This window comes from Ambystoma mexicanum, unplaced genomic scaffold (genome assembly GCF_040938575.1).
Source record: "Ambystoma mexicanum isolate Mex_15411 unplaced genomic scaffold, UKY_AmexF1_1 Mex_scaf49, whole genome shotgun sequence".
Classification (NCBI taxonomy): Eukaryota; Metazoa; Chordata; class Amphibia; order Caudata; family Ambystomatidae; genus Ambystoma; species Ambystoma mexicanum.
This window is the reverse complement of record NW_027182465.1, coordinates 1,662,661-1,685,349: the sequence shown is the minus strand read 5'-3', so window position 1 is coordinate 1,685,349 and position 22,689 is coordinate 1,662,661. Positions and strand designations below refer to the sequence as shown.

At 47.4% G+C, this 22,689-nt stretch overlaps 1 long non-coding RNA gene across 1 annotated transcript in view; it reads right to left on the bottom strand.

The window, feature by feature from the left end:
* LOC138560844 (uncharacterized) overlaps positions 1 to 22,689 on the bottom strand; it is a 160,905-nt gene that overhangs the window by 101,311 nt on the left and 36,905 nt on the right. Inside the window, exon 3 of the long non-coding RNA XR_011299306.1 lies at positions 7,416 to 7,476. This is a non-coding gene — a long non-coding RNA (uncharacterized lncRNA). The remainder of the gene's footprint in view (positions 1 to 7,415; positions 7,477 to 22,689) is intronic.

The following is a 22,689-nucleotide window of genomic DNA, read 5'->3' as shown; positions in this document are numbered from 1 at the left end:
GAGGGCTGCTGGGCCGCGTTCGATCCGCCGTATGGTTCGTCCGAGGAATGAACCCTGCAGCGTGGGAACGCAAGCGTCAAGCCGCACCTCAACGCAACGTATGCAAAGCTGCGTTGCAAGAAGCCGCCTCCGACACCGAGTTCACTTATGAAAAGCCCTGGCAGGAGAGTGTACCAGGTTTCCGAATCACACATAAAAAGGAAGACAGCCAGTTTGAAGAGAACTTTTGTTGTTGACCCTAGGGAACGCCAAGAGCTGTTCTTCGCACCCAGGAAAGATGCTCTGACCAATCAGAATCCACCTTTAACGGGCGAGATTTTTCTAAAATACATATTTTCAATGGCCGCTGTCCGAAAGGGACCTAGTTCATCTTCCATTTTAAGGGCAGACGACATTTTGTATGTCATTTTTTTCCTCGGTCAAGAGATGTGCTCACGCATAGTGCATCTCCCATCAGGCAAAAACAAAAAAAAAGATATCCATACCCAGGTTTAACGGCCCACAGCTCGGGCCTACAAAGCTCAGGCTGGTGGGCCGTTCAATGCCATGTCTGCCCTGGCAGCGGGGTGAAAACTATTTTTGTAACCCAAAAAAAGGGATGAAGAATCCAGGGGAAGGGAAGAACCTCTGGAGCAAGGATGCCCAGACTTGAAAGACTTCTTTTTTTGTGGGACTTCTACAGCTTTCCTTTCTTTTGAACAATTAAAAAACACTGAAGGCCAAAAGACATTATCCTTTTCACCTTAGAATTCATTTGTTTAGAGTGCGAGGGTCAGAATAGTACTTTGGACACAGAATGGTTTTGTGTTGGACTTCGGACACAGGCAGATCCCTAGTTTTGAGTTTTTGGTAGGGATACTCCGCTAATGCAGGGACAGCAGGGCCTTTTCCCAACCCAGTTGGTGTTATAAAAAAAGTCTTCAGCCAGTCTAACTTATGTCCCAGTATCATTCCGGACTCCTCCGTTATCGCAATCCTAGGGAAAAGAAAGTTCATCCATTTTGATTTTGATTTTATTTTATTTATAAAGCGCAAAAAACCAGGCCCAGGGGCAACCGGGCGCATACTCTTAAACATGTTACAAAAAGCAGTAGTTACAGAAGTTACAAAGATATACAGCATATATACATGTACCGAAGGGTACCATTAACAGTGTATAATACAGGGACAGAGCAGAGAGAAAATGTAAATTCAGTTCTGTACCCCACATGGAGTCTGGACTGTGTCAAGGTCTCATGAGACTTGGGAGAGCAGCCATGTTTTAGCATTATTCTTGAAGGAGTGGAATGATGGTTCAATTCTGATAGGTGTGGGCAAGGTGTTCCAGAGTTTGGAGGCCAGGACGGGGAAGCTCACCCCACCAGCTTTTTGGAGTTTGCATCTAGGCACGATGAGGCTGTGAGTTTGGGCTGCTCTGGTAGGTCGAGTGGAGGTGTGGCGTGAGAAGCGAGTGGACAGGTAAGGTGGGGCGTTGTTGTTCAGACATTTGTGAGTCAAAGCTAGGGTTTTCAGGGCAATTCTCTGTTTTACCGGGAGCCAACGTAAGTCCAATCTGACGGAGGAGATATGAGAGCATCTCGGGATGTTTAAGGCTGCCCTTAAGGCATTATTTTGTACAGTTTGCAATTTATTAAGGTTAGACTGACTGGTCCCTAGGTAGAGAGCACTACAGTAGTCGATTTTGGCCATAACAAGAGTTCTGGCGAGTGTGATACAGTTGGTGGAGTTTAGGAAGGGTCTAAAGGCAGTGATAAGTTTGCAGGTATAGGCCGAAGCTGACCTAACTGCATTTATTTGTCTGTTCAGAGAAAGCGAGGAGTCAAGATAGACCCCTAGCGTCTTAATATCTTTGGAGACTTTAATGTCATTGCCGTCAATAATGAAGGACTTGTAGGTTTGGTCTAGTTTGTTGAGCCGATGATTTGATCCTAAAAGTAAGAGCTCAGTCTTATCATCGTTAAGGCAAAGTTCGTGCTGTGCCATCCAGGCCTGGATGACCGAGTAAACATCGTTAAGGGCTTTGGTGTCAGCTGTGTAGTCTCCTGTGATAGGGATGAGTATCTGGGTGTCGTCCGCGTAGTTAGTGTAGGAGACACCCAGATAGTCAAGCACATCGAAGAGGGGCTTGGTGAATACGTTATACAACGTAGGGGATACACACGAGCCTTGAGGAATGCCACAGTGAATGGGGGAGGGATCCGCTGATGCCAGCGGTGAGAAGACCCTCATGGATCTATTGCTCAGAAATGAGTGGATCCAGGCATTGGCAGAGTCGGAGAAGTGGGCTGCGGATTTGAGATGCTGGCAGAGTATTTGGTGGTTGACCAGATCAAAAGCCGCAGAGAGATCGAGGAGAAGGAGAAGAGCTAGCTTCCCATTGTCCTTCAGTGACTCCATCTGAGTTTTCAAGTCGATCAGAGCTGACTCCGTGACATGTTTAGGGCGGAACCCTGATTGTCTTAAGCCCAGGAGATTGTTTAGTTCGAGGTAATCCTGAATCTGCAGGTAAGCTGCGCGGTCCAGGATCTTGAGCAGGAATGGGACCGTAGTGATAGGTCTGAAGTTAGTTGGGATATTAGGGTCATGGGAGGGTTTTTTGAGGAGTGGGATAACCCATGCATCCTTTAGGTTGTCGGGGACAATACCCGTCTTGAAAGAAGCATTTATGAATGCTGTAATGAACGGGGCTAGCTCATGAGATGCTTCTTTGATAATAGGTGCTGGGCAGGGGTCGCCTTGGCAATTGGAAGGTTTTAAATTGTTTATGATGTTTTCTACTTTGAGAGCAGTGAGTGGGGAGAAGGAGAAAGGTTTATGCGGATAGGTTAAATGTGTATTAAGTGTAGGTGTGCTCGGTGGTTGGTCAAGCTGTAGGGACTTCTGTTTGTCCCTGATTTTAGATTGGAGGGTAGCAATTTTACCCAGGAGTGCTGACTGAATATTGGTGCACCAAGTGTTGTCTTTGGAGCAAGAGTCAGGGGGGCTGCAGGTGTCTCGAGTTCCTTAAGGATATTAAAGAGTTCCTTAGTATTGGACTGGGCTGACATAATGCGGTTATTATAAGAATCTTTTTTTGCCTGGAGTACAGCTTCTTTATAGTTAAGGGTGGCTATCAGAAGACTGTCCTTGTGGGCGTCGGAGTGGTGACTTCTACAGCGTGACTCTGCTGAGCGTTTCTCTTTGCGTAACACTCTAAGCTGGGGAGTAAACCATGAGTTAAGGTGTGCTCGTTGTTTGGGTTTCCTCAGTTTGAGCTGGGCGATAGAGTTGATGGCTGCAAGCAGTGACTGGTTATACATGTCGGCTAGGTTGGTGGGGTCTGAGCAAGTGTCAGGAGCGTTATTTAGTGTGGGGAGGATAAGGGGGAGTATTTTTTCTGTCGTAATGTTCTTTTTATTTCTAGTGAGGGTGGCTGGGGCGACCAAAGGCCTGGGTGGTGGGGCTGCTTCAATGCTGAAAGTGATGACATGGTGGTCAGACCACAAGCAAGGGGCGTTGGAGATTACGCTAATATTGCAATTGGTGTCACTGAGCAAGTCAAGGGATCGCCCTTTAACGTGGGTGGGTTCCTGTATGTGGTGAGTGAAACCTAAATCTGTTAAGGTATTAGCTAGGTTGAGGACCGCAGGATCATTAGGGTCTTGGTGTCCTAGATTGAGGTCGCCAAGAATGATGGTTTGGGAATTGGATTTAGCATTGTTGAGTACTAACGTAGAGATATCATCCACAAAGGATGTGGGTGGACCAGGGGGTCTGTATATTAGGTGGATGGTAGCCGTTTGGTTAGCTGAGAGTCCAAGCTTGACAGAGAGTAACTCTGCAGTTTCCACCTTAGTGCTTGGGATGGTTCTAAGTCCTAATGAGTTTCTAGCGATGAAAGCAATTCCTCCACCTCTCGAGGTCCGATCACATCTGATGATGGAGTAATCAGTGGGGATGGCCAATGAGAGTGCCGGGCCGGAAGCCGCGTGCAGCCAGGTCTCGGTGATGGCGATGAAGTCGAGTTCCTGAGTTTTGATAAGATCAGCAATGTCCAGAGCGTGCGCAGCTAGGGATCTTGCATTAATCAGGGCAGCTTTAATTAAACCAGCGTTGCTTGATGAAGCTGTGATGGTTTGAGTGTGATGGGGCGTGGGTGAGGTGGCCGTTTGTGGAGGCGGGCTGTGCGTATGAGGTTTGAGGTATGAACTCGGGTACATGGGGTGTCCCTTCTTACCCATAAGTCTAGATCCTAATCTTAGGTTTCTAAGAGTGATAGGACATGGTTGGTTAGGTGAGGGTTTTTTTGTGAAATGGTCGAGCCATAGGGCCGGATCGTTGAGGTAGATGTTGTGGTATTGAGGTGCAGTACTTTGGTAGGTATCAGGAGATCTGTGAGAGGTGGCCATGGATGAGGTGTGCAAGGAGCTAGGTGCAACTAAATTGGGAGGTGGTAGGTGTGATGACCTGGTAATTGACCACACTGAGAGTAGTACTTGTAATGAGGAGAGCAGTGACCTTAGGGAGGACCAGCGTGGTAGCATGTTACCGAGGTTAGAGAGGAAGGGCTGCTGGGTCTGTGAGGCAGTTATAGGTAAGCGTTACAGGCACTATTTGGCTAGGCAGTGTGTGCTCTGTACGAGCAATGCAGGCTAATGAGTTTAAGACAGGTTAAGTCTACTTATTCAGAGTCAAACAATGGGGGTGCATCAGATCAGGGTACTCAGGCAAAGCAAATAGCAAAGCTTGCATATACATTAGCATGTTAGGCAGGGAACAATGCAGAATGCAAGAGGCATGGTCTAATTGTAACAGTGCAACAATTCAGGCAGAGAAGACATTCTAGTGTTGGCAGCAAGTATTGGCAGATCAGGTAAATGTCAAGTTGAAAGGCACGGCAGAGTAAGGCAGGTACCCTGGCATTAGCTTAGATCATGTGGAAATGTCTTACGCGGAGCGGTGCACATATGCAGGCATAGATCAAAGTGTGGCGCAGCAAAATTGGGAATACACAATGAGCGTATCAGGCAGACAGAGTAGCATATATCATGGAGCTAACAAGAGGGTCCAAGTTGCGGTTCTGAGCAAGAGCTCAATTATTTCAAAAGCGAGCATGGGGTTGACAGCAAAGTAGTTTCAAGGCAAGCACAGGCGAACAGAGCCGCAAATGAAAGCGGTGCCGTGGTCATGCAATGCGAAGGTATGGGCTGGGCGGCAATGAGAACAGGCATAGGCAATGCAAGCAAATAGGCGCTGAAATGGTGCGATCACTTGGTGGTAAGCAACCGCGAATAGGTAGCGACTAGGGGCTCAAATATGTAGTCGGCTCAGTTGATTAAAGTCAGGACGCTCGTAATAGATGTACAGACTTGGTACAGAAGTGTGCATGGAGCAGGTTGCTATGTTGCTACAGCTTGTCAAGTGGCGTTTGTGATTATATTAGCATAGTAAAGGCATTACCAACATCAGGATAGATAGTATATCAGCAAGTTCAACAGGCAAGATAAATGCTTGTAGGGCAGTAGGCACAGAGTGGACAACTTATATAGCTATACTAGGTATCAAGCTTGTGGGAATAAGCATAGCATTTGGAAGCACTGGAATAGTTGATAACGTTACCAGTCTTACTTTCAGGATGAGGAGAGCGCTAGTCCATAGGTTCACGAGGAGGAGAGTCAGCTGTGTAACCACAAGCAGGGAATAGTGCGAGGTGAAAAAGGGCATAGTGTCCAGGCGAACAGCGAGTAAGGCTAGGACAGGAGTCAGCCTTGTTTCACTGGGCCTTGGTGAGAGGGGGCCGGCTTCGCCTGCCGGCTCCCGATAGGTAGCTGAAGAAGGGTCACCAGCCAATCGGGACTCAGCAGCGTCTGCTGGGTGGATTAGGCAGTGGATGCCTCAAATGGGTGGCGGGCGGCCATCTTTGAGTGTGCTGGGCTCCACATGGTGAGCAATGGTGGAAGCATGCACACGGTCGCAATTTCGGCCGGAAACACAGCGCCAGAGCAGATTTCAGTTGCAGGGACAGCAAGGGCATCTGGGCATCATAGCTGGGATATTGTGATGCGTAGAATCCGTTTTGCACAATTTGGGGGTGCGCTTACCGGAAATGGTTGTAAAATTCGGGGTGCCTTCCCTTTGGTAGACCACTGCTCCTGCAGGGTCAGGGGAGCTCCTGCTCCACTGAAGAGGAAGGGGGGAATGGTGTAGCGGCTGGGACAGGCTAGGACCATCACTTTTGTTGTAAGAAAAGTGGCAGGTCATGCTAGCAAATGTTTATACAAAGACAGGAAATGTAGAATGTGGGTTTACTTCACTGGATTGATTACACAATTTTGTATCAATCCATTGATTTGTAAACACTTATCTTAATTTCCTCCATTTTTTCATTAATGCTGATGAGTCTGGGTCAGAACATAACAGATTTCCGCTATATGTTCCTCCTTCGTTGGGCTTTTTATCAGGACATCATCCACATAGGCCAGGCTACCCCTTTCACCCAAGTCAGGCATGGCCTTATGTAGGAAGATGTTGAATTTGTTGCCGGAGTTGATGTATCCGAAGGGAGTCCAAGTCCACTGGTACTGCTGCCTCCGAATGTAAAGGCCAGCTTGTATTGGTCCTCCCTACTGACAGGCACGGCCCAGTACCCATTGGTTAGGTCAATGGCAGTGTATAGCTTTGACCCCTGGATCTGGGCCAGCCCCTGGTCAATGTACGGGAGAGGCCATCGGGACATGTCGATCCGTTTATTCAGCTCCCTCAGGTCAGCACAGAGTCTCCACTGGCCGTTCGGCTTGGTCACATCAGTGATTGAGGCATTAATGGATATGGTCAATCCCGCACCTCTCCTGCCAGGATGGGGCAAAAATCAGGATTTTAGATCCCTCACATAGCACGTCATGCAGAGCTCCTTACGTGTTATGACTGAATCATGCTGCCATTAGCAACAGTATCTTCAGGGTGTGAACCGTGAGGACTTGATAAAGACTAATGCCCAGTTGATGGAGCCACATCTTGGAGCTTCCCCCCCAGGACAACGTGTGGGAGAGTGCTTCAAAGTGGGTCATCATCAGGAAAGCACATGGGACTCTAGCCAATAAGGGGTCGTAACACCTAACAATGTTACACAACTTAGTGGTACTCATTCAGTTAATCTTGTGTGGATGTAGTGCTGGGTGGACCTGCAGGGATTCAAACCAGTGACTATGAGGTCACACTCATGAATCCTTCTAGAGAATGCACTAGTCCACTGGGCCACAGATCTGGACCCTAAACCTGGATCTGGACGCCACTTCCAGGAAGAGGCAGGAAGGAGGAATGGAGACAAGACAGGAGAGAAGGAGACATGAAGGGTCCAGGAACGCAGGGTGGGAGACAGGTTATCTCAGAAGCATAGAACAACCTGTGTAGAGAAACAAACTACAGCAGTTATTTACCTTTTGGCGCCTGTGCTTCTTACGCTTTGCAGAGTAGGATGACACAATAATGTGTTTAGATCTAGAAATGGAAGATATTATGTTATTAAATACTACAAACACAAGACATCATATAACACCATATAATGGAAACATCCAAAGAGGAGCTGCCTGTCCACTCTCCCCGCCCAGTAATGCACCCTCCATCACATACCAAAGACAGGATTAACTGGAAGCTTATGAAGAACGAGCAAAAAAGATGATCACTTTCTGACCAAAAGAGGAGTGAATAGTCTCCAGTCACTCGCCTACAGCAAATGATTCCCCTAAAAGAAATATTTCATATTTAAAAACGTAGCATTTGAGGTCCTGGGGAGACAAAAATGAGCCCCTCCACCCAGACGCAGCTTCTAGTCAATGTGGTGCCCAGGCTGAAACACTACAATGCGCCCCCCACGCGCGGCATGAGCGCCCCTCCCATACTACACTCGACGGTTAAGTAACTCCTACCCAATGTCAATAAATCACTGCTATACAAATGGAACAGGTTTTATTACATCGTGATTCAAGAACTTCGCAAAAACGCTAAATGCTAGTGTGGGGCCGTTTTATTTGGTTGAAGTGTGTCACTTTATTTCTTTTTCTTTTTTTTTTTTTGAACGCTCACACAGCCCGCGGGCATCGAGGTGCTGTTACAGGAATTGTTTGTTAGTTGCGTAATTGTTTATTTTTTTGTCTTGGTTGCGTATTTATAACGCCCTTAAATACCCAGAGGTTTCAAAGCGCGGACCCAGGGATCAAACCTGTGTTGCTTTGTGTCGTCTTGCTTCCAAGGCAAACACGTTGCTGCTGAGCTATCCTCCCAGGACTTTGCTGAGATACTTCACTATACAACTAGTAGTTTTGACCATTGTTGCTGAATAAATACCCATTAAATCGCACAATTTGCATTACATTTGATCAAAAACGTAATGCAAATTGTGCGAGGCATTTGCAACTATGGGCCACGTTTTCATTGGTGTCTGAGAAAATGTTGTGCCCCAGTCCGACCCTGGTGGCTGCCTAAAGTGAGCCATTGAGGTTGTATTCCCAGGGCAGGTGCGGATGATGGAGAGCAACACGTGCAAAAAAGTCATCATAGAAAAAGGATCAGGAGCAGGAGAGGCCGGGGCAGTAGCCTGTCCGGGCCCAGGCCCCATTCAGCCCTCCCGAGGACCTCCCAGGTGGGTGCTGCAAATGCCCATCTCAGCCCCCTTTACAGACACCCCCTGCATATCACCCATAGATGCACACTGCAGAGCCCCCATACAGATGCCCACGGCACAGCACCCGTACGGATGCCCACTGGAAAGCCCCATGTAGAGCTGTCCACTGCGTATCCCTCTTGCAGATGCCCACAGCACAGTCCTCTGCAAAGGCGCCCACTGCACAGCACCCGTACAGATGTCCATACAGAGGCCCACTCCATATTGCCTCCTTGCAGACATTCACTGCACAGACCCGTACAGATGCACACTGCACAGCCCCCGTACAGATGCCCACAGCACAGCCCCCTGCACAGTCCCCCACTGCACAGTCCACTGTACTGGTGCCCACTGCATATCCCCCCCCCCCTTGCAGACACCCACAGCACAGACCCCTGTACACATGCACACAGCACACACCCCTGTACAGATGCCCACAGGATATCCCCCTGTGTGAATGTCCATCTCACAGCACCAGTGGTGGAGTGGTCTACGGGGAACTCCTGCGATTTCCCAGTGGGTCTCTGTACCATGGGCCACTTTTGAGTTGGATGAAGTCAAGTTACAAAACCTCCAATATATGTTAACATGGGGCCACTTTCCAGGGCCACTTTCGGTTCCAGTGCCCTGCACTGGTGCCCAATACACCCCCACACCGTGCAGATGCCCACTACACAACCCTTTTGTAGATGCCCATTACAACCCCACCCTGTGCCGATGCCCACTGCGCGACACTTGTGTACGTGCCCACTACACCTCCACCCCATGCAGATGCCCACTACACCCCCACCCCGTGCAGATGGCCACTACACCCCCACCCCATTCAGAGGCCCACTGCGCGGCCCTTGTGTAGATGCCCATTACACCCCCACCCCATGCAGATGCCCACTACACCCCCACCCCATGCAGATGCCCACTACACCCCCACCCCGTGCAGATGGCCACTACACCCCCACCCCGTGCAGATGGCCACTACACCCCCACCCCCTGCATATCCCTTTTGTAGATGCCCACTGCACAGCCCTTGTGTAGAGGCCCATTACACCCACACCCCTTGCAGAGGCCCATTACACCCCCACCCTCTGGAGAAGGCCTTTCTAACACCCAGTGAGTGGGATCTGATCTTTGCATCGGGGAGCGGGAGGGAACCCAAAGATAATGTGAGTGATCGGAGCATTGCTGGAGAATTACCCGTTATTAATTGTACCTGCATGATGTATAGCGCTGTGATGCAACCATGGTGCTTAAAGGCGCTGTAGAACCCTATGGAAGGTAATGTGCTCCCAGCCAGGTTGCAGGTGCAATTCCATAATGTATGTAAGAGGCGGCACCTCAAGACAATGTGAGCTCCGGTAACTCGTGGAATGACTGCCGATTGCTGGGGCGACGGGGTGCAAACCCAAAGAACAGACATCAGACATTGCCCAGCAGAGCATGCACAGTAAGGCACGCATGCACCATGGAACACACTGCGAATGCCCAGTATTCGTGTCTTTCGTCACGGAACACATTGCACATGTCTTTCGCAGAGGTGATAACATGCCGAGCGTTGAGACACTCATCACAGAAGTCCGCGCAGGGAAAGTATGGTGAGAACGCGCATGCGTACATCGTGGCATGGACTGTGCATGCTCAGTGATCGCGTACTATGCAGACAGCGAGGGATTCATCACTTCAGCATGCGCAGGAAAGGACGCGAGGCATGCGCCGGGATAGCACCTGCAAAGACAGGGATACGAATCAGCGGAGCATGCGCAGTAAAAGGTTGCACAGTATTCATGGCTTACACAGAAGCGATAAACACTCAGAGCCCCGAGACACTAATCAGTGGCGCATGCGCAGGAAAGGACGAGAGGTATACAGCAAGCCCTGTTTAAGGTCAACTCATGAGAACAATAAAAATGACTTTGTCAATGTGTAAGATTCAGGGAGTTCAAAAATATGACGATTGCAATCCTCAAGGCGTTTCTATTAGTAGCAAACAGCTCCTTCCACATTGTCTCCGACCCTTAAAATGCTTTCTAAAATATTGAGTTTGTTTCTTAATCAGACCGGGGCATTGCTTTGCTCGAGCAGTATGCCACTCTGTTTTCACGGACACCAGGCCTTACACCGTGGTGTAGGCAGGAAATTGACACTGGTGACAGTGTGCATGTCAAAAGCAGGTGCTACCATATGTCAGATACAGTTAAAAACCACATACAGGCTGAGGTCGCCAATATATTGGATCTGGGAGTTATTGAACCCTCAACCAGTTCCTGGTCCAGTCCAGTGGTTCTTCGTCCCAAGGCAAGTTCACAGGGCGGTACCAAGGATTGGAGGTTCTGTGTGGACTACAGAGGGGTCAATGCCGTCACCAAAACTGACGCACACCCATTGGCCAGGGCTGATGAGCTTGTGGACACCATAGGTGCTGCCAAATTTGTGAGCACCTTTGACCTTACCTCAGGCTATTACAGCTATTGACAAATAGCTCTGACGGACCATGCCAAGGAAAAGACTGCTTTCTCAACACCTGAGGGCCTCTACCAGTTTAGAGCCATGCCTTTCGGGTTGCAAAAATGCACCTGCCACCTTCCAGAGATTGGCCAATCATGTGCTCAGTGGGCTGGAGGCCTTTTGTGTGGCCTACTTAGACGACATTGCCATCTACAGTTCCACCTGGGAAGAGCATTTGACACATCTGGATAAGGTGTTGCAGGCCTTGAAAAGGGCTAACCTCACTACCAAGGCCGCCAAGTGCCAGATAGCTCAGGAGAAAAGTCACATCTTGGTCAGGTAGGAGGGCGTCAAATCCAACCCCTCCACAGTAAGGTACAGGATGTACATGACTGGGCGACTCCCACTACTCAAACCCAGGTGAGAGTCTTTTTGGGCCTCACTGGGTATTATCGCAACTTAATGGCAGACTATGTTTGTTTGTTTGTTTAGTATTTATTATGCGCACCAGACCCTAGGGTATAAGGGCGCAGGAGGTAAGAAAACGTACAGCTTGGTGCAAAGTTACAGGTTACAGAGTGTCATACATGTGAAAGGTTAACAAGTGATAATTGGAAAAATAGCAGTCAGGGGATAACAGTTGTGGCAGGCATATCGGTAAGCAGACAGGAACAGGTTCATTCATTCATTCAACATTTGTTACTATCAGCCAGCTAATCACATTTTGCCTGAATTTGGTAAAGGATTGTTCTGTTCTCAATGTGACGGGTAACTTGTTCCACAATTGCGCAGCTTTGACTGGGAAGCTAGTTCCGCCTATAGTGGTGAGTTTGAATCGGGGTACTTGGAGGCGATTAGTGTTAGCTAGTCTAGTGTTAGGGAGAATTCTCTGTTTAGGCTGAATTTCCTAACCTAGTGAGTCCCCCAGCAACTTTGCTGGATTTCTGGAGTTTGTTTTTTTCCATCCTTCCAAGAGTGAGACTCTTTCTCCCACTCTTGGACATGAATGTGTGTAATTCCTTTGAATGTCAATGTGTTCTATGGGCTATGGGGTCTTTTACTCCATAGGGTCTCATATGTTTTTCTATGTGTGTTACACCGCACCCTCCGTGCCGTAGCACTGGGGCATCCTAGCGGACCTCCATCATAGACTCCTTACCCAGGGACTGACTACTGTCTCCCCGGGCATGTAAACTCATCATTGGCTTTACTAGACCTAAATTTACTAACAGAACTAGTACAAACCATCCTATTGTGGACGTACTAGTAGGGGTAATTCGATTACTCCTGGGTCTGTTATTCGAGGGGGCACTGTCCCGTCCCCCCCTCGTCGAGTTTTGGCTGGTGGCAGTGGAAACTACTTGTTATATTCGACCCCGAATATAACCCTATGGGATTCTTCCCATTGTTGGAGATTGATACTTTTCCTCGTTAATCTCTAACATACCACCGGTTTACTTATCTTAAATAAGTCTATCGGATGGTATTTTCTGCCAGAACTCGGTTTTTATAATGGCGTCTGTGTTCGTCTCTGTGACTCCTAAACCAAAGGTTGAGCCCTTTGTTCCACTTTTGGCGGGCTTCTGTACAGGGACCCTCCAAAGTGGTGCCATTCTGTCTGGGTTACCACAGGGATGTGGGAGGGGGTTTAGGCACCCTGGACTGAGTTGCCTTGCCAACTCCGGTCGCACTCTGGTGTGATTGGCCCAAGTGGTGAGCCACCCCACTCACCACTTAGCGGGTTTTGATTGACAGCTAGGCTGAATGAATGGGGGTTTTCTGCATAAAAGCAGGGCTTTTGGGACTGGATCTTCAGAAGTTGCCACAGGACCCAAGAATCCGACAAGGGTAAAGCTGAGCCGACCTGCAACGACGACACCTCCGGTGGAGCCCTGCGGAACCGACTCACCACTTCCCGACGACAGAGGAGATCTCCCTGCCGGAGAGTCTCTTCCCCTGACTGGTGGGAACAACCAGTCCCCTTTGCTTTTTCTTCGCTTCAGGACGCAGTGGTCGAATTGCCCGTGCAGAGCACCTCGGCAACCGGTTAGCCACTACCCCTGCACCGCGACCAAAAGGTGGTGCCGTGTGACGGAGCATTCTGCGGCTGGTCTCTTCCCTGGTGGTGCACCAGACTTCGCTTTTCTTCGACGACGAGATCATCTCTACTCTTGGCAAAGACCCGACGTGCATCCACCACCAGGAACAACTGCCCCCGCCAGAGCTGTCTCTCCACAAACAAGGTACTGTGGCCACCTGGCTTCCCTTTCTGCCGGATAGAGTGAGGTGTCTTAATCCTCGCCTTTCCCTTGGGTCGCCTCCAAGCTATCTTTAACGTGTTGTTCTGAACTGGTCCGATCTTTCCATAACAGTTTGCGATAAAGACTCGAAGCGCATTTCCACTGAGACACTTTCTTGGGCATATCGCCTTGCCTCTCGCCGAGTGGGCCTGGCCTCTGAACTTTGTGATCTGCAGTAGACCTGCCTTACTTGCCTTGCATTTGTCCGTAAAGTATTGGTACCAAGTTGATTTCATAACCTGCCTTATTTTTCTCTCCCGTCCTAACGAATACTAGAGTGCCATCTAGGTTAAAGCATACACCTCTGTCTGCAAATAAGTGATGCCGGTAAACCTAGACTTGTTGAACTATTGTTAGGGGGATAGATCTTTTTCTTGATATAGTAATTGTGATTGAAGTTGTTTGCCGTATTAGTGCCAGAGTGTCTTCTATAGATGTGTTGTTATAATTAAATACCTTTATATCTTTACACCGAAGCCTTGTTCTGTGTTTGCTTGTTCTACTGTGTAGATTGCCCTATTTTGTATACTCCACATACTGTCTAACTCTTCTTGAGGGAAGTCTGACTGCTCAGCCACAGCTACCAAGTGAATCTGTGTGGTACGGACTGCTACCAAGTGGGTTTACTGCCAAACACCTGTAGTCCTAAATCTTTTGCAGTGGTCCCAGAGGGAACTGCACAGGTTTCCGCCTAACATCTAGTTTGTCTAGTGGAGTTTGTTCTGGAGAATCTGTCGGCTAAGTATTGAGGGGCTTTGTTGTGTGCGAGGGACACAGTTTTAAGTCTAATTTTCTCATAAGTGGTAAGCCATTTGTGTTTCCGAGATATGTTCTCTCTTAGGAATGTTCAGTGCTGCTCAAAGCGCATTGTTTTGCTGTATCTGAATTTTGTTGATGGTGGATTTAGTTGCTCCAATGTACAGGGCATTACAATAGTCTAGTTTGGAAAGGATTAAAGCTCTGGCTAGAGTTAGGCAGCTATTCTGAGATAGGAATTGTTTCCCCGGTCTAATTAGTTTACATGTGTAAGCTGTTGATGAGGCTAGAGTATTTGCCTGTTTGGTAAATGATAGGGTAGAGTCAAGGTATATGCCTAACGTTTTTACTTTCTTAGCTACTTGGATGCAATATTCGTCAATGATGAAGGAAGAGTAATTTGTACTTCGTTTGTTGATGAGGGAGGTGGTGCCCAGGACAAGGAGCTCTGTTTGGTCATCGTTCAGGCAGAGCCCATGAGTGGCCATCCATGCCTGAACGATGCTGTACATTCTGTTCACCATTGCTAGATCCTCATCGTAGTACCCTGTGAGAGGGTGGTGGATCTGGGTATCATCTGCATAATTGGTGTAGGTCATACCCAGATGGTCCAAGTCATCAAACAGGGGCTTAGTGAAGATGTTATATAGCGTTGGCAAAACGCACGAGCCCTGTGGCACGCCGCAAGTGATCGGGATGGGGTCAGCCGCTGCTGTAGGTGAGAAGACCCTCATGGTATGGTCACTAAGGAATGATTGGATTCACACTATTGCCTCAGTAGAGAAGTGTGCTGCTGTGTCTAGGTGGTTGCAGAGTACCTTGTGATCCACTAGGTCGAATGCGGCAGATAGGTCTAATAGTAGGAGTAGTGCTGCTTTTCCAATGTCTCGTAGTTTATAAATTTGGGCTTTTAGATCGATAAGTGCGGTTTCTGTGCCGTGCTGTGGTTGGAAATCAGATTGACGAGAGCCTAGTAACTGGTTCAGTCCTAGGAAGTTCTGGATTTAGGTGTATACCACCTTGCCTAGAATCTTCAGGAGGAACGGCACAGTAGTGATTGGTTTATAATTGGTAGGTATAGCCGGGTCTAAGGTTTGCTTTTGAGGAGCGGGAGCACCCAAGATTCCTTGAGGTTGCTCAGGATGGTACCAGTGGTAAAGGAGGCATTAATCAGCTTAGTGATAAATGGTGCTAGGTCTCGTGCAGCATCTTTGATCAGTTGTGCTGGGCAGAGATCTCCTTTACAGTTTGAAGGTTTGAGTCCAAGTATTGCTTTCTCCACCTCCATTATAGAGACTTTGGAGAAGTGGAATTGGGTGGAAGGTTTAGTTTTGGGAGATGTTATGATATTGGGCAATGTGGAAGTGGCTAGTGTCTCTCTCTTTAGTTCTGTTTTCTTTTGGAGGTTGAGGACTTTGTTGGATAATGCATACTGGATTTCAGAGCACAATTTTTTATCTTTAGTACAGTTGTCTTGAGGGGTTATGAGATTTTCTATCTCTCTAAGTATAGAGAATAACTCTTTCATGCTTGAGTTGGCTTGTGTAATTCTGTTATTGTAGGTCTCTTGCTTTGCTGAGAGGATCCCTTTTTTTTACATTTGGATGAAATATTGATTAGATTCAATTTGTTTTCCGGCCTGGGTTGAAGTTTCCAAGTGTTTTTGCATTTTCTTTTTTCTAGTCTGAGGTTTTTTAGGAGGGGGGTGAACCAATTGTTTAGATGGCTGTGTGGTTTACTATTTCTAAGATTTAGCGGGGCAATATTATCAAGAGTTATGTTCATGATTTTGTTGAATTCTTCGACTAGAATATTAAGATCTGAGTTGTCTGGTATAGCATTTAAATGGGGCAGGATACCAGGGAGTAGTTTGTCTAATGTCATTTTTTTTTATTTCTGGTAAGTGTAGGTGGTGCACAGAGTCGTTGGGGTTTAGGGATTTTTGTATCTAGTGAGAATGATATTAGATGATGATCTGTCCAAATTTGAGGTGGGATAGTTAGGGTAGAGATGTTGCAGTTGTGGTCAGCAACCCAGTCTAGGATTCTCCCTTTGATGTGAGTGGGCTCATTCACTCTTTGGGAGAAGCCCAGTTCTGTCAGGATGTTAGATACTGGTGTTGCTAGTGGATCGTTGATGTCATTAAAGCCTATATTAAGGTCGCCAAGTAGTAATGTTTGGGTAGTGTCTTACATTTTCTGAGAGGATGGTAGATAGGTCTTCTATGAATGTCTTGATACGACCAGGAGGTCTGTGTATCAAGTGGATGTTGAGTGTTTGAGAGTTGGCCGTAGGTATTTTGGTAGACATTATTTCGCAAGAGTCAGTGGCAGGTGAGGGAGCAAGTCTCAAGCCAAGCTTAGTTTTGAGAATAATGGCGAAGCCGCCGCCTCGGGCTTCGTATCTATCCATTCTGAGGATAGTGTAGTTGTTTGGAACTGCTAAGGACAGTGCTGGGCCCAATGCTTCATGGAGCCATGTTTCAGTAATGGCTATAAAGTCATAGCCTTCAGTGGAGATAATTTCAGATATTTCTATAGCATGGGCGACTAGAGATCTGGCATTAATTAGGGCATGTTTGAGTTTTGGTATAGATTTGGTTGGAGGGAGTAAGGTGATACTTGTTGGCACTGTATGGCTAGTAGTTTTGTCTCTATTTATTTGAAGGTTATTATGACTTTTATAGTTTGTGAGAGATAGGTTTGGGAGTAGGTTCGGATGCCACTTTAGTACGGCGGGTGGGTTCCATGTGATAATATCCCCGCAAAAATATCGCCATACAAAAATGTCGCCATATTTTTGCGGCGATATTACCCCATGGAACCTGCAGGGGACAACCCCGCAACCCCCATATGTTTTAAAAAGGAGCGGGGGACACCCCCGCAACCCACGCTCCTAATATTATCCACACCAAAAATATCGCCTATGACCATATATACAGCAATATTTTTGGTGGGGATAATATTACCTGATACCGGCGGGTGTTAGTTTCATATTTAATAAGAGGATCACAGATTCTAGGTAGTTGTGCACGTAGTGTAGCATTTCTCATGGCTACTGTTAGGGAGAATTCTCTGTTAAGGCTAATTTCCCAAACCTAGTGAGTCCCCCAGCAGCTTTGCTGGATTTTTGGGGTTTATTTTTTTCTCCTGCTAAGAGTGAGACTCTTTTCCACCCGCTCTTAGTAATGATTTGAGAGTGTCCTTTGACTGTGAATGTGTTTTATGGGCTATGGGGTCTTTTACTCCATAGGGCTTCATGTGTTTTTGGTATGTGTGTTACACAGCACCCTCAGTGCAGTAACACAGGGGTGTCATAGTGACCCCCAAACATAGACTCCATACCCTGGGAATGACTACTGTCTCCCAGGGCATGTAAAGTCACCATTGGCTTTACTAGTCCTAAATTGTGAACAGAACCAGTACAAACCATCATATTGTGGACGTACTGGTAGGAGCAATTTGATTGCCCCTGGGTCTGTTGTTAGAGGGGGCACTTTCCAGTCCCCCCTGATCGAGTTTTGGCTGGTGGCAGTGGATACTACTTTTTATATTCGACCGCAAATATATTCCTATGGGGTTTTCCCATTGTTCGAGGCTACCACTTTTTAACATAGCCTCAAACATACCTCCGGTTTATTAAATTAATATTAATTCACCGGTTGGGATTTTTTGCCAGAACTCGGTGCCAAAATGGCGTCTGTGTTCGCTTCTGTAACTCCAAACCAGGTTGAGCCCTTTGTTCCACTTTTTTGGTGGGCTTCTCCACAGAAGCCCTCCAAGTGGTGCCACTCTGTCTGGGTTTCTTAGGAGGGGTGGAGGGGGGTTTAGGCACCCTGGACTGCATTGCCTCGGCAACCCAAGTCGCACTCCACTCTGATTGGCCCAGTGGTGAGCCGCCCGGCTCACCACTTAGCATGTGTGATTGACATCTAGGCTGATGAATGGGGGGGGGTTTCTGCATAAAAGCAGGGCCTTTGGGACTGGAACTTCAGAAGTCGCCACAGGACCTAAAGAATCCGAAGAGGGAGAAGCTGAGCCGACCTGCAACAACGACACCACCGGTGGAGCCCTGCTGAACCGACTCACCACTTCCCGACGACAGAGAAGATCTTCTTCCAGGAGAGTCTTCTTCCCTTGAGCTAGTGGGGTTAACCAGATCGCCCTCTTTTCGCCTTCCTGGATCATCTCGTGGTCGAATCGCCCGTGCCAAGCACCCCGGCGACCGGATAGCCACGCTTCACCACTACGCGAATAAAAGGGTAGTACCTTTTAAACAGAGAACTCTGTGGCTGGTTTCTTCCCTGGCAGTGCAACGACCTTCAGCTTTCCTCCTCGTCGAGATCATCTCTTCCTCTGGACAAAGCCGTGTCTTGCACCCGCTGCCAGGAACAACTGCCCCCGCTGGAACGTCCTCTCCATTTAAGGTACTGTGTCCGCCTGGCCGCCCTTGCAACGGTCTGTGTAAGGTGTCCCTTAAATCCTTGCCTTTCCAACTGGGTTGACCCTAGGCTGGCTAACCTAACTTTTCTGAACTGATCCAACTCCTTTTTGAACTATCTGCAAAGACTTTTAAAGTGTACTTCAACTGTGATCTTGGGCACATTCAGCCTGACTTTCTCCAAGAGTGGGCCTGGCCTATGAACTTTTTGCCCTACAGTAGACTCTGCCTTCCCTAACTTGCCATGGTTCTTTTAAAGTGTTGGTATTGTATGCTTTTCTAATTCTGCCTTTTCCCTCCCTTTTTAACTAACTTATTGGAGTGCCATCTTAGGTTAAGTGCTCACCTCTGTTTGTAAATAGTGGTGTTTTCAACCCAAGACTTGTCTAATAAGTAACTAGGGATGTGTATATACTAATAGTGACTGTTTTGAACTTGCTTGCCATATTAGTGCTAGTGTATTTTTACAAGTGTGTTTTTAAATAAATAATTATATACTTTTATACCAAAGCTCTGGTCAGTGTTTGCTTGTGCTACTGTATTTTGGTACCTAATGTGTATACGCTATATACTGCCTAACTCTTCTTGAGGGAAGTCTGACTGCTCAGCCACAGCTACCAGGTAAATCTGTGTGGTACAGACTGCTACCAAGTGGGTTTACTGCCAACACCTGTAGTCCTAATCTTTTTGCAGTGCTCCCTAAGGGAACTGCACAGGATTCTGCCTAACAGCTACAATGCATTGGGTAGTCAGCTGTTGTGTATTATGCCGATGGCTAGTTAGTGTAGTCGATAGGAGATTATTGGGGGTGTCTGTTGTGGTTCCTGTAGAGGACGACATGGTGTGCAATAATACTATTGTGAGCAAATAAGTGCATTGTAGGATGTAGGAGGTGTGCTAGGTCTGTGTGGTTGGACTGGCTGGTCAATTAGTGTAAGGCAAATAAGGTAGCAGGTTGGGGGTACATGGTGATAGGTTCAAGTAAGACAGTTATTTAACTCAGGGCTAAAGAGTGGTACTTATGTTGCAAAGTCTAGGCTAAACAATGGTTTAGGCTGTTGTCTAATCTTGGGCTGTGTGGCCATATGGACTCATGTTTCATTAAACACCAGGGTCATAGATTATACAGTATTCACTGGCTGGAGGTGCGCCTAGATTTGAATGTCCATGAAAATGCCCAGATTCAGATTTTCGAAAAATGACAGAAATCACAAGTTATGCATCATTCACTGGCTGAAGGTGCACCCAGGTTTGCTAACAGGCAGGGTGGGAGCTGGCTGCCGTAGTCGTAGTAGGCAAGTGGCTAGCCTAAGTTCTAAATAGAAGTATACGCGTGTTCGTAGTAATTACTTGGATGGCATAGCAAGTGGGAATAGTGCAGTAGTTAAGTTGTAGATGTAGTGAGGGCCGTGAGGCCAAAAAAGCTAGATGAATGGCAGTTGAATACTCCTAATGTCAGTGGCCTGCTTAGGTAAGGCACTATGTCGTAGGGTTAGCGACAGTATTCCGTGTAGAAGTGGAACAGTACATAAGGCAATATGACACGAAAATATACGTGCATTAGCTCTTACCGCAAAGTGTGAAACAGAGTCGCTGTTGACTTTAGGAAGGAATCGTGCAGAGCACCAATGGGGCAGCAGTATATGTAAGGGAAGCGGGCCAAGCCTCCAGGCCTCCCGGCCTCCAACAGGCTCGGACAGGGGTTAGCCTTTGTTGCCAGCCTTCGTTGTAAAGCCGGTTACGCCTTCCGGCTTGATTCTGATAGGCTCTTAAGATGCTTGCGGCCAATCAACTGTGAAATCAGGAATTCTCCAGGCTGCCGGGGTGGAAATCGCTATTCAGTGGAGACGGCATCCATCTTGTAGAGATGGAACCCTCGTGGATCGTAAAGGCAAAGAGATGAGGGACGCTGCTTTGCGTGTTTGGATGGCAGTTTGCAGGTTGCAGAAGTGATTTAAGTATCAGACGAAATATTCTGTGCTCGAGCTGTGCTTTTTTCAACTTGCGTGGGGGCCCATGTAATGCCCGCAAATGTAAGGGGAAAGGAGCTTCTGCTTGCTTTCTCATCGAGGCAGGGTGGGGGCGATGCTGCTCCTGAAGCATGGTGTGAGCTCCAGCTCCACGAAAGGCTTCTGCTGGTTTCAGGCTCGGACAGGGGTTAGCCTTTGTTGCCAGCCTTCGTTGTAAAGCCGGTTACGCTTTCCGGCTTGATTCTGATAGGCTTGAACTATAGCTGCACCTGCTCTGACTTCACCCAAGCAACCAAGGAAGGTTAATTGGACTGAAGACTACCTGTGTTGTGTGCCCGACTACAGCAAACCCTTTATTATTCAAACTGACGCCTGCAACACCGGAATTGGAGTGGTCTTGCCCCAGTTAGAAGAAAAAGGAAGAGAACATCCGATCATATTCATCAGTAGACAACTCAAGGGTAGGGAACTTAGGTGGGCTACTGTTGAAAAGGAATGTTTTAGTATAGTCTGGAGCCTTAGGCGTTTTAGGACCTACCTTACCCGGTCGACCTTCAAGGTTCAAACAGACCATAAGCCCCTGAAGCAGCTTATGCAGATGAAGGGTGAAAACCTGAAACTGCTGAGGTGGTCCATTAGCCTACAAGGGCTAGACTTCACCATTGAGCACAGACCAGGGAAGAGTCCCGATAATGCAGATGGCCTTTCCAGAAGGTATGTCGACCGTGTGATGCTGGAAATGCATCGGAGGGACAGGGCCTCTGTATCCTTGCCCTTTATTGCTTGTTATCGTGTGTTCTGTCGTGTTTTCCGCGCAGGAGTTCATGTGGGACTCTTAGGGGTGCAGTTCCCTCTTTTGGTTTGGTGAACTGACCCCTGGGATACCCTTAGGGCACCCTTGGGTGGGAGTAAAACCCTGTACTCCTAGTGTATGTTTTTGGGCACCTGTTTGTGGCCCACAGAACAGCGTACGGGCTGGTCACAGCTCCGTGCTGGATTGGCAGGTACCCTGAGGATCCTCCATTTTGGGATGCCCAGGTCCTGTCATTGGGATCCGTGGATACCTGATGTAGACAAGATGGCCACCGTGGCCTCTTGCTTTCCATAACCTGTTACCTTGTTTCCCGAAGTCCCGGGAAGCCCTGACTCTGTCCCTTTCCCCTGACTGGCTGTTGGGTGGAATTTCCATATATGGTAGTGTGGGGAAGTGACTGGCTGGAACCTTCCCAATGACCGTATGTTGTGGGTATGCCATGGGGTGGGACTTAGGTGAATGGAGTGTGTGACGAATATGCATTTCTTGTTGTGGATGTCTAGTATTTGGTATGTATCAAAACAAAAAGGTACTGTTACGTAGAGGATTGGTCCTTTGGGTTGAATTATTTGAACACAGTTACACAGTTACCTAGTCCAATCCGTTTTTTAACAAAGTTTAATTTCTACATTCAATCATGAAGAACAAAAAAACCTCATCAGCGTGTATAAAAAAATCAACAATTATTGAAAAACAAATCATAAAAAAGTATTCAATATGACAATCACAAAGAGGAATAAAGGAAAACAACAGTGAAGCCCAACTCATAGGGGCACATTGAAATAAGTTGACATTTACATCAACAAATATATATTCTTGAACATGATGTACATATAGTTAACACAAATCAGAAATAAATGCAAGAACCATTAATTGAGGAGAACGTAAATCCAAAAGCAATTACAAAAAACACAGTGAATCAAAAGAAACCGGTTTAAGTCGACCGATATCTGAAATAGGATGAACACAGAGGAGGGCCTGTGGAAACTACATGCTCGATCCGTTCGTCTTTCAATTGAAGAAAAAGCTATCTTTTAATCCAGGCGTTGTTACTGGTTCAAAACAAAGGAACTGGTTTGAGATGAGTGAAGGAAATAGATCCTTTTCTAAAATTGTAGAAATGTCCCAGAGTCAGAAACAATTTTTATCTGGGATTGGGTCTGCCAACGCAGAAGGGGGAGCCAAGAAGGCACCTGAGGGGAGTTCCTTCAGTTGGTGGGGTATTAATAGTTCACGGTCCAGGTTAATGATATGGTCTGTGAAGGACCTTCAATCCCCTCTTGTAGCAGTGCGTTGTATTTGGTATGTGACACAAAGACTGAGACAGCCCTG